General features: G+C 42.3%; 1 long non-coding RNA gene across 1 annotated transcript in view; it reads right to left on the reverse strand.

Annotated features, from left to right (window-relative positions):
- Nucleotides 1-2,450: 2,450 nt before the first annotated feature.
- Nucleotides 2,451-15,690, reverse strand: part of LOC104696232 — a 47,803-nt gene continuing 34,563 nt past the window's right edge. The window contains exons 5-6 of the long non-coding RNA XR_002047973.3: nucleotides 12,836-13,279; nucleotides 2,451-3,174 (exon numbers count right to left, since the gene is read on the reverse strand). This is a non-coding gene — a long non-coding RNA (uncharacterized LOC104696232). The remainder of the gene's footprint in view (nucleotides 3,175-12,835; nucleotides 13,280-15,690) is intronic.

Raw genomic sequence — 15,690 nt, forward strand, 5'->3', positions numbered from 1 at the left:
TCTCAAGTGCCTTTGTGAGGTATGATCTTAGAAATACTGGACTAAAAAAAGTGTACTACTACTAGTTACTTCTTTTTTCTTCGAAGGGATTAAATTTTAGTTTTGCAACCCCCTTTGAAATATTTTGTTAGAATTATTGCTGGCTTGAATAAAGACAATATGATTCTACCTGTACCTAAGGAACAAATAGCCTCGCTACTATGTCTCTGCAAAGGTGGAATGCTTACCTGCTTTGGAGTCACGACTTGCAGTTGTCTTGTGCAGGGCCAGGAGTTGGACTCAATGGTCCCTGTGGATCCCTTTCAATTCAGGATATTCTATGATTCTATGCCTCCTCATTTGGTATAGGGTGACTAACTAGTCCAGCCCGAGGGGACACACTATCTCTGTCCCATAAATCTGGTCTGTTCATGATGCTGTTTCAGTGCAGACATGCTCAGATGGATTTATTTAGAGTTTGGCAGCTGGTTTTTCTTAGGCTTTCCTCCTCTGTGCAAACTGAGTAGCTACAGAGTGAGGGCCTGAGCATGACTTTGGATGCAGTTGCTCTGGGCTCCCTCCCTGGAGGCAGGGAGAGGAGACAGAGCTCGATGGTGGGAGGGCAGAGGAGTTCCTGGCTGTAAAGTGCTGAGCAACAGTAGGAAAAATATGGCAGACCCAAACGTGGGTCTGACTGAGCCCAAAGGCCTGTAGCTGCCTTTTAGGGTATATATTATGAGAGGTACAATGCACATGGGGCCCAGTTCCCCCTGACCTCAGTCTCTGTGACTCCTACTGGGGGCACTGCAAGCAAGCTTATATTGAAAGCTATGGAGCTGTTTTTAAACGGTTCTTTACAGCAGAGAATAATTAATTAAACAGGTGGTTCCATGAGCGGTGCTACTAATGATGGCTGCTTTCCAGGATTTCTCTCTCGTGTGGATTTCCAGGCTGTAACAAAGGTTGAGCTCATGCTGAGGTCTTTCCCTCAATGAGGGAATTAATAGGGCCTCCCTCCCTCCCTCTACTCTGCTGCCTATTTTCATGAAACTTGCAGGTACTTAATTCCTGTCAACCATCTATTCCTCTGTCTCACTCGGTCAAAATTGATCAACTATTTAAAAACTTCCTGGGGATGGGGAGAATAAACAAAGAGAGAGAAACAGATGCGTGAGGAACATGGCTGGAGAAAAACCTTTTCCTAAAGCTGAAGTTATTGCCCAAGATTGGAATAGAAATCTGCTCTTTGTTTGCCCCTTTGGCCATACTGGAGGAAAAGAATAAGTAAGGAGAGATCAATGGTGCTGGTGAGGCTGTCCATACAGTTTTGGTGTCCATGTTTTAAAAAGTTGTCAGTCTTTTTAGGGGGACAAAAATCACCAAAAAATCTTTTAAGGAATGGTAAAAATGTCTGACAGAAATACTGACTGACCTTCATTTAATTTCCTCCAGGCATCGTCTTTAACTACAGCATGTAAGTCATTTTGCAGGGGGGATATACTACAAAAAGGGTTCTTTAACCTTGGAAAAACTGATTTTGTTGAGATTTAAAACAAGTTCAAGTGTCATGTAAGCCAAACATTGGTCTTCAAAAAAGTGTACCATACATCTATATGGGATTCTCCTTATTCTGCCAGCTTCAGACCAACACAGGAAAGTCTTCCTGAAAACTGTGCTTTGGCTAGGTACAAATAATTGGACCAGTTACACAGGAATATATTGCATCCTTTGGCCTTTGTCATTCACCAAAGCAGAATAGATTGTTTAAGATCCTAATCTGACCTTAAAACTGCTTAAATAAGAACTAAAGTTTTCTTTCCTGATCCTACATTTCTGGGAGAGACATGAGCCTCCATCTTTCCCCTCCTGAAATTGTTAAAGGGCTATTTGGTTAACCACTCAGTTGCAAGGGGAGTTGCAACTTTATGAAATACTTGGATGAGAAGAAACATTAAGGTTTTATTACAAGTGAAATGACAGTTTTTCTTTCATGGTTTGCTGTTTTCCAGAATCACCAGAGGGCGCCAATGCAGATCTTCCCAGAAGTGATGCTTCCCAGAGGGTTGGAACTCCACATCTCCCAAGCCCATGTCGGTGTGCAAACAAAAAAAGGGCAACTTCTGAAAATTTTTGTGGTAAAAACAGGTATTAGGTCCTAGGGAAGTTCTGAATCCTAAGCACAGTGCAATTCTTTTCCAGAACCTATGCGATTAGTGCTTTGGTTGTCTTTGACTTAAAACTTTCTTAGAGGCTGACAGTAAGATAGACCTGTGCAAAACCAGTTTGGCCAGAAATTAGTTTTCTCATTCCTTTCAGCGTCATAGTTTAGTTTAGAATTAGAAAAAACACCATGTGATAACAGCAATGTTGGAGCATCTGTCAATTCGTGCTTGAAATAGAAATCTCTGCTGCTGTTTTGACATGAAAAGCCAAGATATTTTTGTTGTTTTTATCACACAGATTTGGTTCATCTGGGGTTTATAGAATATGAAACAATGGCATTCAGGCATCTTTATTTGTCCTATTGTACCATTCAGGACACAGCAATAAACAAACAATGAACATTCCCTCCCAATAGGAACCTTTCTTGCTCATACCCCAAAACAGAACCTGAAGACAAATGTACTCTTTTAAAAGGAAACAAGAGATTTATGTTGCAAGCTTGTTTAGATACCAGCCAGAATACCACATTGCCACAGCACTGTGAATCACTCCTTCTCTCTTTATAGTAAAATAATTTTACTGATAATGATGATGATGGTAATTCAGATTATTTTTCTGGCACGCTTTTGCAAATGATTATCTCTATTTTCCAGTTCTCATTCTAAACGAACAGGAAATTGCAAGAGATGAGACCCAACACTTTTCCCCCATCAGGTCCTGAATCTCCTGGCGGTTTCCCTTGATGTGAAAGTAGGGTTTCTTTCCTATGAAGGTGGTGATGAGGTGGTAGAAGTAGCAGCCTAGGGACGGAGAGAAAGACATTGGAAAGGAACTAATAAGTATTAGGAGGAGTTTGAATGCAGAGGTGGCAGAGTTGGTCCCATCCACAGAGCTCATGAGCTCCGCCTGTGTTCGTGGCATGACCAGACTTTTCCCTCCAATTTTCTCATCCTACTCTCAGCAGTTTTTCATTCTGTGTTGGGTGTGAGGAAGCAAGGCCAGCTTCATACTTTGTCTTCTTGGGTGATAGACCTGGAAACAAGCAAAAAACTTGAGGATAGGGAATCCTGCATGGTATTTTTTAGTGGTTTAATGTGTCCTACTTGACCTCAGTAAGAGAGAAGTAGGAAAAGGTGTGTCTTTTCTGTGATATAGCTCCTTAATACTGAAAGAGAAAAGTTTATTTGAATACCTGTCTTTTCTGACTGGAACAAACCAAAGGAATTTAATTTCTAGTGGTATCTTTGGGAGTATCTATGGAGGATGCCACTCTGCAGATCTCGAGTCTGAAGAGGTTATTTTCTTTAACATTTAAAACAAACAACAACAAGCCCTTGCCACACTCTCAGCCTACTGCCTGACCAGGATGGAGCTCTTATGCTTTATACATGTTAAACATCTCCTATTCACAGCTAACTTTGACTTTGTGCCCTGGGCCAGGTGAAAAGACATTTCCAAATAAGAAAGAGAAGGGGAAAAGAAAAAGGAAAACCCACAACAACACCCACCAAAACACAAGAAGCAAACCATAAATTGAAATTTCTGCAAGGGGAGGTGTCTGTGGCCAGTGTTGTTGTGCATCTAAAAAAATAGTTCTCTTTATAGTGGTTTACAAAAATGCTTAAGGAAAAGTGGGGAAAATGGGCTATTTTATCCTTTTTTTGTCTGCTCTTGCGGTCGACTTTTTGGCAAAATACTGCATCTTCAGCCAGGAGAAGTTGGCGAAGCACAAAAGGGCTTTTGAAGCAGTAAGTGTAAATTCAGACTTCTTTTCTTTTCCTTTCTTCCTTTTTTTTCCCCTCTCCCTCTTCTCCTGTGTCTGTAGACAGCTAAGCAGAAATAATAAGCACCATTGCTTGCAGTACACGTCCCATGAATTACGCTGACATCAAATGTAACTTTAGAATGGAGGCACGCTTTATTCTTTTCGACGAACTGTTCCCCTATCCAGTCTTTATTTACATGTCGTGAGCCTAAGCGCTGCACAGCCAGTCAGAACACACACACAAGAGGGGGGAGAAAAAAGGAGGCCATTAAACAAATTAAAAGGGATGGGGATGACTAATACAGTACTCTTGGAATCTGCAATTTGATTAGTCTGAGTTTAATACACAAAAGCAGCGCCGAAGCAGGAGGGGAGTCGAAGTGCTCTTTAATAACCTTCTACAATTAAATTATGGTGATGAATTTAACTATTCTGTGCTTCTAAAGGGGTCTTATTATCTGATTGACTCTGAAAGAAAGTCAGTATTTAACCAGGGTTCTTGAGTCCAGCTATTGGAAGTCAGACAGTAGTTTTATGCATTAACAACTATTTTTTTTGTTGTTGCGTGCCTCTTCCCATTTGAATTCATCTGTGATTTAAGAAAGATGGCTCTAAAGGTTATGCCCACTGCTTTTGATGGGAGTGTGTGCTGGCCCTTTTACTGTACTGTCCAGAGAGTTAAAATGAAAATTGTGTGGTTGGATTTGTCTCCTGTTCTGTATTTTTGTTTGTAATTTTTAATTTTCACTTATAATTTGAGACTACTTCCCTCTGCTGGTCTTCTCCACTGTCTAACAATGCATCATTTAAATGTAGACTCTGTAAAGCATGTTGGGATCTTTGAAACAGACTTTTGCCATTAAATGGCAGGAATATCATTCCACAGTTTATCCTGACTTGTGGTTTTCTCTGTCCTTCCTCTTACATGATTTTTCATATGCTGAAGATGAAGTAAGATGTTGAATGCACAAAGTACTAGTAGAGAGGAGAATTGAATGCATTCCTTAAAATGGTATATTTCTTTTCTTTATTACTAGTAAGTGTATATCTTTTGGCTCTTTGATCTTTGACAGAGAGAGAGAAAGAAAGGGACAGAGACTTCATAATTAGCCTGATGGCAAAATCAGAGAGCTGATTTTATTCAAAGTAGAGGGATATGATGGAGGCAGAATCCAAATGTCCAGCTTTTACTTGGATGGCCAAAATGCTGGACCTACTTTGCAAATTTTGATCTGAATATTTGGAGAGGATCTAGGCTGAAGGGATGAAAAGAGAGAATTATGCAGAGTACCGACTATTCAGCTAGGGCCTTATTCTGATACTTATTTTCATGCTAAGTTGTATCTTTCTCTGCCAGTAGTTTCACTGAAAAAAAAAAAAAAAAGAAAGAAAAAGAGAAAGATACTATTTCTGGTGCTAAAATGCCATGCTGTTTGAATGAGGGTGCTATATCCAGCACTCACTTTGCTCATTCCCTGAGTGCCCGAGCAGGGCTCGGTGCCTCCGCTCCATCCACGGCAGCTGATGGCTCTGGAATGGCCCCTGGCACGGCTGAAGGGCAGCACTGCCCCACTGCCTGCACAACACCAAGTGTGGGGCTGGGCTTTGGGGTCTTCATTCAGCCCTTGTGCAGCTGCTGGCTCTGCTGAATGAGGACAGAGTGGAATTTAGACCTCTGCTGCTGTGCAGAGGAGGGAAGGAAGTCTCACGATCTCGCCCTGTGTTCCCTGCAGTGTCCCCTGCTCCCTGGCAGGTGAGAAACAGTGGGTCCAAGGATCTGCTTGTCCTCCTTTTGTGGCATTTTGCAGGCTGTTACAAAAAAATGTGGGAGAACAAAGTATAGTGGTACACAGCTATGGGATAGCTTGTCAAGGGTAGCAAAGGAGCAGCTCAGGCAGCTGAGGAGAGCACAGCTTAAGCCAGCAGTGAGTGAAAAGTGCGAGCTGCATCTCTGGCAGCCCAGTGTTGGATGCCCTGGATGTCTTAGAGGGGGTTGAAAATTGCTCTAATTTATATTAGCTGCCCCCAAGAAATGTGAAACCATCTGCAGATGATCACTGTAGCAAAGAAGAGACAAGGTTGTATCTCTTCCTTCCTGACAGAACTGCCTGCACACCCTGTGGAGAGAATGGGGGTGCCTGTGCTGCACTGCTAGCAGGACAATGCCCTCCATCCCCTATGCCAAGGGAGTTTGTTTACCCTGAGGCTCCTCTGGCCATGCTGGACACTGCAGATCTCAGCACAGTGAGTCTGTGTGCTCAGGTGCCCCCTCCTTGCTCTGCTCTCGGCTGCTTAACTGTCTTGGGGCTCATTTCTGGACACTGGTGGTCTCTACACCTCTGTTAATACGGATGGAGCTGTGGACATCTTGTGTGCATTTAGAGGCTGTGCTCTATATTTTTTAGGCATGTTTTGTACTCACGATGATGTATCTTTACCTCTGTGGAGAGTCAGTTAAGACCAAATACTTTAGACCAAGGGCACTGGAGAAAAAAATTATATGAAAGTTTTGATATTGCAGTTTATTTTGTCTTAACAGTAAAATCCTTCTTTTTGCTTATTAAATCGTGGCAGAAACTTCCTCGTGAGCCAATGATGACAGGGAAACATGATGTCAGTTTTTAACAAGATGCCAGCCAGAGGTTTAAGAGAGCTGATTTTTATCAGAAGCTTTTATACTATTTGAGTAATAAAAAAATACATTGTGAGTAACATCCATGGCTCATGCACAGTAAAAAGGGCAGCACACTGCATGAAACCTAGGGATAGCTGGGCTAAGGAGCTCTTCCTTTTAAGAAGATTGTGCTCCCAAATTAACTTGTTCCTATGCTAAGCATAGCAGAAACAGCGCTGCTGCTAAGCAGAACAATTGCTTTTCCTTTGTAGTCTGCCTGCTGGTTTGTTCAGGCCTGCTTTGTGCTCAGCCTTGGCTGGGTCTGGGACAGTGGTTCAGTAACTGTGAAGCTCTGTGTTTAGATCCTAGCCAAATCAGTGACACACAAAATCAGGGCAGGCAGTGAATCCCCAATGTGCCAGGTTTAGGAAATCAGCACTCGGCATAGATGAGCCAATATCCTGTATTTATTTTGCTGTTTTCTCTACCCATTTCTCTTGCATCTGGGTATTTAATACATATTTCCAACCAGCAACACATCAGCCTTAAATTAAATTCCCTGCTATGAATATCAAAAAACAGGCCCTTCCTTCTCCGTGCTGTTCCAGCTTGCAGCAGTCACCAAGTACAAGACCACACTCCCCCCAAGCCTCCTCCCTCTCTCCTCCCTCCCTCCCTAAAAGCAATTTTAAACTGCTTGACTGAATGCAGTATTTGAATGAGGATTTCAAATATGGGCTCAGGCTTTCTCTTTAGCTCACTGTGAGAGAACAGTGCAGAGAAAAATGTCTATTGCAGTGAGCATGCTGACTGTAATTAACTTCAGTATTCACCAGGTAAAACACCAAGGAATTAATCAGGCACATCTAATATGAGCATGGTAGCACTAATATTCAAAAAAAGCAAAGTGTTTAAAACAAGGGGGAATTTGCCAAAAAGATAAATGGGGACTTCTCTCTCCTTCCCCTTAGCCAGCTGTGGTGGAGTCACAATGCCAGGAATGTGCAGTGTAGAGAAGGAAGCAAGGAAACAAGGCACAAAGGTTGTAGTGAAAAGACAAGTGAGAAGAAAAAGTTTGGCTTCCTCAGGTATCCAGTCTGCTGCCAGCCCTAGGGATGTGCTGAGCATTGTTGTGTTCATTGCACAAATAAGAGCTTGGATCTGGCACTTGCTCTGCCTGTCATATAATCATTTCTGTGAGCTGTTCAAGCTCTATCTAAAAGCTGTCGTTCCTGCTCCCTCTGCACTGATTAGCAGGCCTTTCAAGACCCAAGCTGCTTTGATGGTAAGAAATCTGTGTCTAATTTCCAAATGACATTTGTTTTCATGCTAACACTGCCAGCTTGTTTAGCTTGTTCCTTTTTCCGCCTGCTTACCTTAGAGATATTTAGTGAGGGGGCTGTGCTCCAGCTCAGAGCTCTGGTATTGCCAGGCTGGCCAAAGCAGGCCCTGTCAGTATCCCTTGTGCTCCTTTCATCACCCTGAACCTGCTCCAGGTAGGCTTTCTCCTCCTGCATCTGGGCACAGCAAGGACAGGAGAGCTGGGAATCAAGGGTGAGGCAGGGCAGCAGGATGGGCAGGGCAGTGAGTTCCCTGGCAAGCCCCACAGCACTGGAGAGAGGAGAGCAGGTCACATCCTCCACTGGCAGTCACCAGGGTCAAATGCAGCCTAATGGCTCTAGACACATCCATAGCAATGAAGCAGGTCTGAGGTCAAGCCAAGGAGTCAGACCACAGGTCAGGGTCAACAATGTCGCTCATGTGGGGTCCAAGGGCAAGTGTGGGAGCTTAAACACAGATCCGGAGCTCCTGCTTGAGGCCCCGGTGAGGCTCCCCTCAGTCCAATCAGCCATGTTGGCCAGTGGTGCCACATTAGGGCTGACCCTGCAGCTCAGCCCCAGGAGCAGGGGACTGGCAGCAAGCCTTTTGGGGTGATCAGAGAGGGGTCTCTGGCAATCTGGAAGGGGGTAAGTAGACCTCCAGCCATCAGCACAAAATAAGTCCGCTGCTACTTACTGGTAATTCTCTACTGTAAATACCCTCCTCAACAGACCTTACATCATATTTTTCACGTCTGCATCATCTTTCTAGCTCACATTTCTGTCTTTCTTGGCCAATCTCACATGAACTTCCATCTCTTCTGTCACCTTCATTGGTCACGTCCCTGTCTAACAGCAGAAAATCCTATTCTTAACCCTGAATTATGAGCCTTCAGACGCTGACCTGAACTTTGCCTCTCCAGTCCTCCATAATTTCCAATTCTATGAGAGACTCTGATTCTTTTCTCTTTTAAACTTTTTCTAATTGAATGACTGCTTCTCCTGCTAGGTATTTGCTCACTTGAGCTTAGTGCTTCCAGCCAGGAAGAGGAGTGTTTCGTTCATCTGTGAATATTACTGAATGAGACAAATCTGTGACTCACTATGACACAGAGATCCTTCTTCTCTTTATTTCATTCCACGCCCTTCTTTTCTCCTGTTCACTCAACCTATTGTTTTAAATATGGAAAAGTTATAATTATAGGAGTCACTTTGAATTTAGAATATTGAGTCTGGAATTACGTTTAGATTTTGATTCATGTAATTTGGGCTGTGTCTTTCAGAATGTGTGCTGATTAGTGAGAGTTCTCTCTCTTACATCATGGTGGGGACATTTTATTGGGTTGTGCTGTGCATAATGAAGGTGTTTTGGCCTTGCTGTGGAAGTGGAAGACCTTCTGTAGATCTGCAAAACAATCACAAATGGGTATAAGAAAACAAGATTTTCCTTTCAAGAAAACAAGACTGTTCGTAAAATTTCAGGTGTTGATGGCATGGATCATTGCTATAGAAGATTTTAATCTGGCAGGTTGTAAGTTTTGAATCCAATGGAATTCTTAAGGTGTGACCATTTGCTTTCATATTTCTGATCCTTTGAAAGCTTTGGGTGAGATGAAGTTGGACACTGAAATTTTTTTCAGGTAAGGTGCCACTGTAGATCTGCTGGAACCTTCTGTTTATTGGGAGCTCATGCAAGTAGTAGAAACACTTGTTTTCTTAGGATAAATGTTTGTGCAACCTGACAAAATTCATGTTGTTGTATATCACACAAATTGTGAAAGATGTGTATTTGTGTGTGTGTCTAAAAGAGAGAGAAGTTGAATACATAAAACTAAAACAAGCAATACACCAACACTTTACCTTCCCCTGCCCCCAGCACTACCAACCCATAACATGTTCACCAGACTTCTGGATTAGGAAGGTCCACTTCAAGATGTTCGAATGTAAGGAGCTGGCAAGCTTATCCTAGTGGTGTCCTAAGTCCACTTTACTCTCTTTCCACAATATTTTTGCAGAAAAAACAGTGTTTTCCAAGACAGTGAAAGGTGGTTTAGTGACTGGATAGGAAGAAGGAACTATGCTTTCTAATCACTCAGTTACATCAGTTTCCACATTGATAACTGAGCTTGCTCAAGCACACTTCCATACAAGAAGATCTTTGTGGCAGAGTGTAACAAAAGCCTTAGTCCTTAATGTGCTGCCAGGCCCCGACCATCCGTGTGCAAACGACCCCGTGGTGCTGCCAGTGTCAGTAAGACCTGTGTCAGCCTGTTGTCTGAAGGCTGTTTGCACAAATTTGTCAGAGGGCATTTCTGTACAGTATGCTTCTCTTCAAAATGTCTAAGAGGAATGTCCTGGTGTTAATGGTGAAAGTTCCCCTCTTCTTTGGAGCCCTGCCTTGTTCACTGCACGTCTGGCAGGTACATGGAGAGGAGGCAGTATCCCATGGGAGCACTGAGTGGTCCCCCAGGCATCTGCTGGTGTAGGGTACTCTGGCTTTGCTTCCCCTAAGTTCTGCTGAATGGAAAGCTCTGGAGAAATTTGTTTCACCTTTTTAAGGTGAAAACTTATTGGAGCAGAGGAGGACCTATGCAACAGTGTCACAGCTGTACATCCGACTGGCTGTGTAAGGTGTGCTTTCTGCTGTTGCTCAACTCTTACCACATTATGAATTCATTAACAGAGGGTAGGGATATAAATGTGTAGTGAGAACCTGAGATCATTACCTGTGAATAATTAGGGCATCTTTTCCTTTCTGCTGCTGTACTTTCTCTGTTGAGAGTTTGTGAAATGCACTGGTATTCAGCCATCAAAATATTTATTGACTTGAACAGGAAGAGATACTGGCTGTGTGTGCAGGTTCTTAGGGGAGTGAATGAAGGACATGATGTGGTGGGATGTGACAGCTTCTTCACTCTTGATTTTCAGTACTGAGCTGAAAGTAAAAACTGCTGCCTGGAAAGATGTTGAATGGGGACAGAGGTCAATTGTCCAGTTAGGCTGCAAAAACACCCCAAGATACAAATTCTCAGTTTGTATGATGGCAGAGCAGCTATTTGCTACTTGCATATATGACTTGCTTTTTTTTTTTCCTCATATATTACATCCTTCTGCACCCAGATTAAAGTGAGCTTTAGTAGTCAGGGATATTCTTCAAAATAGGAAGTCAACTCCATGAAGTTTGCTTCATGGACATCTTTAAAATCGAAAATAGACTCTTAGCATATATAAGTAAAATGACTTTACTCTGGATGGGATCTTGAAAATCCTTTCTGTGTCCTGGCAATTTCATTCTCATGTGTGAAGGAGAGTCCCATGTTGCTGGAGATGGGTATCCCTGCTCATCCGTGCTGAAAATCACTGCTCCCCAGTGATTCTCCCCTGATGCCTTGACACATCTGTACTCTGACATGCCTGATGCTGCTTCTTCTGTTTGTACAAAACAAATGAAAATACTCCTTGTTGCTAAGCTACCAACCTCTGCAAGATAAACTTTAACCAAAGGTTGCAGCCTGCTGCTTAGCAAAGCTCTGGTTTTGAAACTCCATCACGCCAACACTTTTTTCCAGCTCCCTCTGTACATTTCCCCCTGAAAATATCTGTCACTGCCTGCACAAGACTCTTCACCCCTCTGGCAAGGCCACAGCTGGCTGCCTTTGGGGCTGCCTGCTGAGGGTGGGCTGCAGAACAGGCAGCATGGAGTGCTGATGGTGCACAGTGGTCACCCCCTTCCCTCCTGCATCTCTTCTTGCTGCTTTTCACTCTCCTTGGAGGAGAGGCACAAAAGGAAACTCCACTTTTTAAGTCTGTTCCGTTCGCATCAGGCCGAAATGTGTTTTCAACCGAATAATCACTTTCTGTGCAGACAGTGACAGCTCAGTTGGTCCAAGGAGAGGGGTGGGAGGAGTGCTAAGGTTTTCTTTCACTTCTTGTAGTGTTAAACCATGTCAAATTAGACAGTTGAAACAACACCCGGGTTGTTTGTCTTGTGGCCTGGTCTGGAGTGTGAAATATTAGGACAGCAGCAAAGTGTTTGCATCTCTCCACAGCTGGAGAACACCTCCCACAGAGCTTCTGCCCCTCTCTCATTCAGTGGGGACCTGAAGAGCACCTTTCTTTAGACAAAAGCTCCCCTGGGTGCCAGGTTTCTGGTCTTGGACTCTCTCTTGAGCATCTGAACAGATCAAAGGCATATTTAAAAGATTTGCTAAGCTCTCACACTTACTTGGGATATAAAGTTGATTGAAGTAGGATGCTCAAGTTTCAGGTTATGCCTGATACTACTTTTTCACTTGGTTCTTCCTTTCTATGTGTCATTTCCTGAATGCTATTACTTCATTTTCATCTTGATTGAACTGCAAGTATAAACTAGCACACCTGGTGAACTTGAGAGCAGGGGAGGCAGTCCACAACTTTGTGGTTATAAGAAGCACGGAATGCCTCCATATTTGCTCTCTCTCCCCATAAAACAGAAACTATACTCTCCGTGCCCAATGTCTCCATTACAACTTCAGCTTTTATGTCCTTTTCCTAGAAAAGACATTCCTGGTTTGTAACCAAGACCTATTTTAGTATGGAGGGGGTTTTGTTTGGGTTTTTAAAATTGCCATTACTAATTATTTTTGGAGGTTCTAAGCACCGGCAGAGTCTGATAAAAGTCTCTAAGAGATCAGTCCTGCCCCTATTTAAGCTCTTCTCCAGAAAAGTCTTTCTGCCTATCACTACAATGAGACAAAATTGATCTTGCTTCTGCTCTAACTCCCAGAGACGGTAAACAGAAGATTGAACACAGACTTCTAAGAGAGCTCACAACCCTACACCATGTCCTACATGGATTGTTGAATCTAAAGAGGGAATGTTTTATAATGATCCTGTGAGGAATGTGTATTTTAAGTATGCCGGTCTGACTAAGATGAGAGTGGTAAAACTTCAAGCGTAATCAGAGAATATACTCTCAATATGAACAGATTGTCTCCACTGATCACATTTACTTACCTTAATTCATGTAAACCTCAAAGTGGATATGTAAGAATCTGTGGTCCAGAGGGAGCCAACTCAGCTGGGTGTGAGGCAAAGCAGGCCCAGACACTCAGCAGCTGTGTTAGAAGGTGCACAGTCTAACATGTCCTGTGGAGGATGACGTGTAGATTCAACAGCAGCACCGCCTGTACTGTGGATAAGTTGTTCCCAGAACCATGCTGGTTGGTGTAGGCTGTGGGGCACTGAAACTTAGAGGTATAGCTCTTCAGGGCTCCATCTGCTGTGGAATCTCTGCAGTGTCCTCCAGTTTGCGATGCAGGCATGACCATCATCTCCCGTGTGACTTGGATCTTTCAAATCTAGTAAATGTGCTGTAGATTATTGTAAGGATTTTTCCAGTCAAAAGCTGGGTGCTCCTCATAATTATCCAGGTAAGCAGTGAAGCTCCATGAGAGATAGCTGGGGTAAAAAAAAAAAAAAAAAAGAAAAAGGTATTAGTCTTACATGTGAATGACTTTTAAGTAAAAAGTGTTGGTTTGTTTAAAAGAAGCTGTAAATCACATCACTTCTTGCCTGTTCAGATCTTTTCTTCTCTGTCTCTATGTCCTCTCCAGAAGATCATAAAGCCATTTGGACTGTGCAGTACCTGTAAATATCTGATGTATCATCTCACTGAGAAAAGTAATGAATGTTAGTATCTCTGTAGAAATACTGTAGTGCATTTTAGCTTAGTATAATGGAAAGCCATAGACAGATATCAAATCCTTCCTTTCTTTCAGAAATTCTGTGTATTCATAAAATTTTTGATTTTTCAAAGTTCTCGTTCTTCTACTACTACTACTACTACTACTGTTGTATTACATATTGAGAAATGACTAATTGATGAAGAAGGTGGTGTGGAGCCAAAAAAAGCTAAACTTCTGTGCTTTTGTGTTCAGTGAAGGGAAAGAGTAAGAGGTTTTGAGGGTTTTCCCTCAACTTGAAAAATGAAAGCAGAGCTTAACTACGCATTGTAAAAGCCACATTTGGAGACACTGGAGCTCTGCCCAGAGGCGACTGTCTAATTTTCTGGAAACTAATATATTGTGAGGGTCCTTGCAAGAGGATGCTGATGAGATGGGTACTTGAACCCCAGCAAGTTTTGATGGTCTTGAAAGAAGTTGCCCCTTTATTGACTTACAGTGTAAGTAAAGTCAAAGATCCATTCGTGGAAAAGTGTGAGAAGGGTGGCAAACATTTCCAGTATTCATACCTTCATTTTTGTGATATTTGGTTGGTCAACACTGACCAGCAGCAGCACTGGCATATGTATGAGGTTTTTTTTTTTTATTAAACAATTCTATAGATAACCCACTAATAAATTAAATAACACACGTTCCTTACCCTTCCGTTTTCGGAAGTAAGAGTAGTGTTCAGGGTCTGGAAGGCCTGGAGAAAAATCAGAGCTCTGAAGGAAGGGGAAGGCCAGAGGTCAGCAGTGGAAACGGGGTGTATGCCTTCATTTTTATACAGGTAATTTTGGCCAGGTAGTTGGGATATAACAAGGAGGTAATATTAAGGGTACAGTCTACTCATGCTACTCAGTGTTAAGGCTTTGCACAGATTTTTTTTTTTTTTTTTTTTCAATTGTTAGCTTCAGTTTGAAAAGTTACAGAGGATTTGGGATCTGTCCCATTTTGGTCAGCCAACTTGGCATAATGTAGAGGAGTCTAAATATAGCTGTAGGAGATGTTGCTCATTAGGCAACTGAAACCACTAGAGAAGATAAAAATATGTCAAATACTCTGCGGATTTAATTTCAGATTGAGCTACTCTCCCTGTATAGAAACACCACTTGTGTGGTAGTTGCTTTTATTTACTTCCTACAACACAGATATTTGATTTTATCTTAATGTTTTGTATGTGCTCAAGTATTAGCAAATTTTCCAAGTGTCATGGTAGTGCTTGAAAGTTTTTCATGTCCAGCATTAAAACATTTATTTGGTTCTTCAAGTGAGGCTGGTTTGTAGCTGATGCACATTGATGGAGCTGTGCCAGCTTCCTCCAGCTGAGACTTTGGCCCTTCAGTGCTGGCCTTTTTGCAGTTCTCTTATCACGATCTTGTTTGAACCATCCAGACATACAGCACAAACTCTGTTAATGCAGAAAACCGGTACTGGGAAATACAGAAAAAGAAGTATAAAAACCTCCGTGATTTAATCCAAACCTTACAAAGGCGTTGTTTCTTTGGGCACTTTCTTTGAAAAGACTACCATTTTAAACAAAACAGAAGGAAATTAGTAGGAAGTGATTATGGAGACAGGAAATCTGAAAGCCATGAAACTGTAAATAAAGTGTTATTTGTACTACTGTACTTGGTGCCCTGCTTTGCATTCCCAGCACGAAATGTTAGACAAGGCTTTAGCACTAGAGCAGGGACCAAGTTATTTGGATGTTTAAAAAAAAACCAACAAAAGAAGCAAAAAGGGTCCAACCACATATTTCATACGATTAAAAGTAGAAAGTCTTTTGGACAATTATTTGGATGGAATTCTTCTGGCCAGGTTTTTATCTGAAACTTGAAGCCCCACAGCCAGTCTCCATCGCAATTTGTTCCTCTCAGCAAAGGATGTGACTTGTTTAGACATCAAACACGTATCAAGTGGCTCAATGTTAGTATTCCGAAGCATCAGCTCTGAGGCAGGCGCCAGTGCTAACATCATTACACAACTCATGTGGCACTATGATAATCCAGTTCAGCACTGCCTGCATTTATTGTTTATTTTTATCAGACCAATAAAGCTCATCTTTTCCATCTGTCAGCATTATCTTATGTGATCCATTAACACAGCTAAGAGGGGTGCATTACACTATGCACTTGTATATCAGTT

This window comes from Corvus cornix, chromosome 1A (genome assembly GCF_000738735.6).
Source record: "Corvus cornix cornix isolate S_Up_H32 chromosome 1A, ASM73873v5, whole genome shotgun sequence".
Classification (NCBI taxonomy): Eukaryota; Metazoa; Chordata; class Aves; order Passeriformes; family Corvidae; genus Corvus; species Corvus cornix.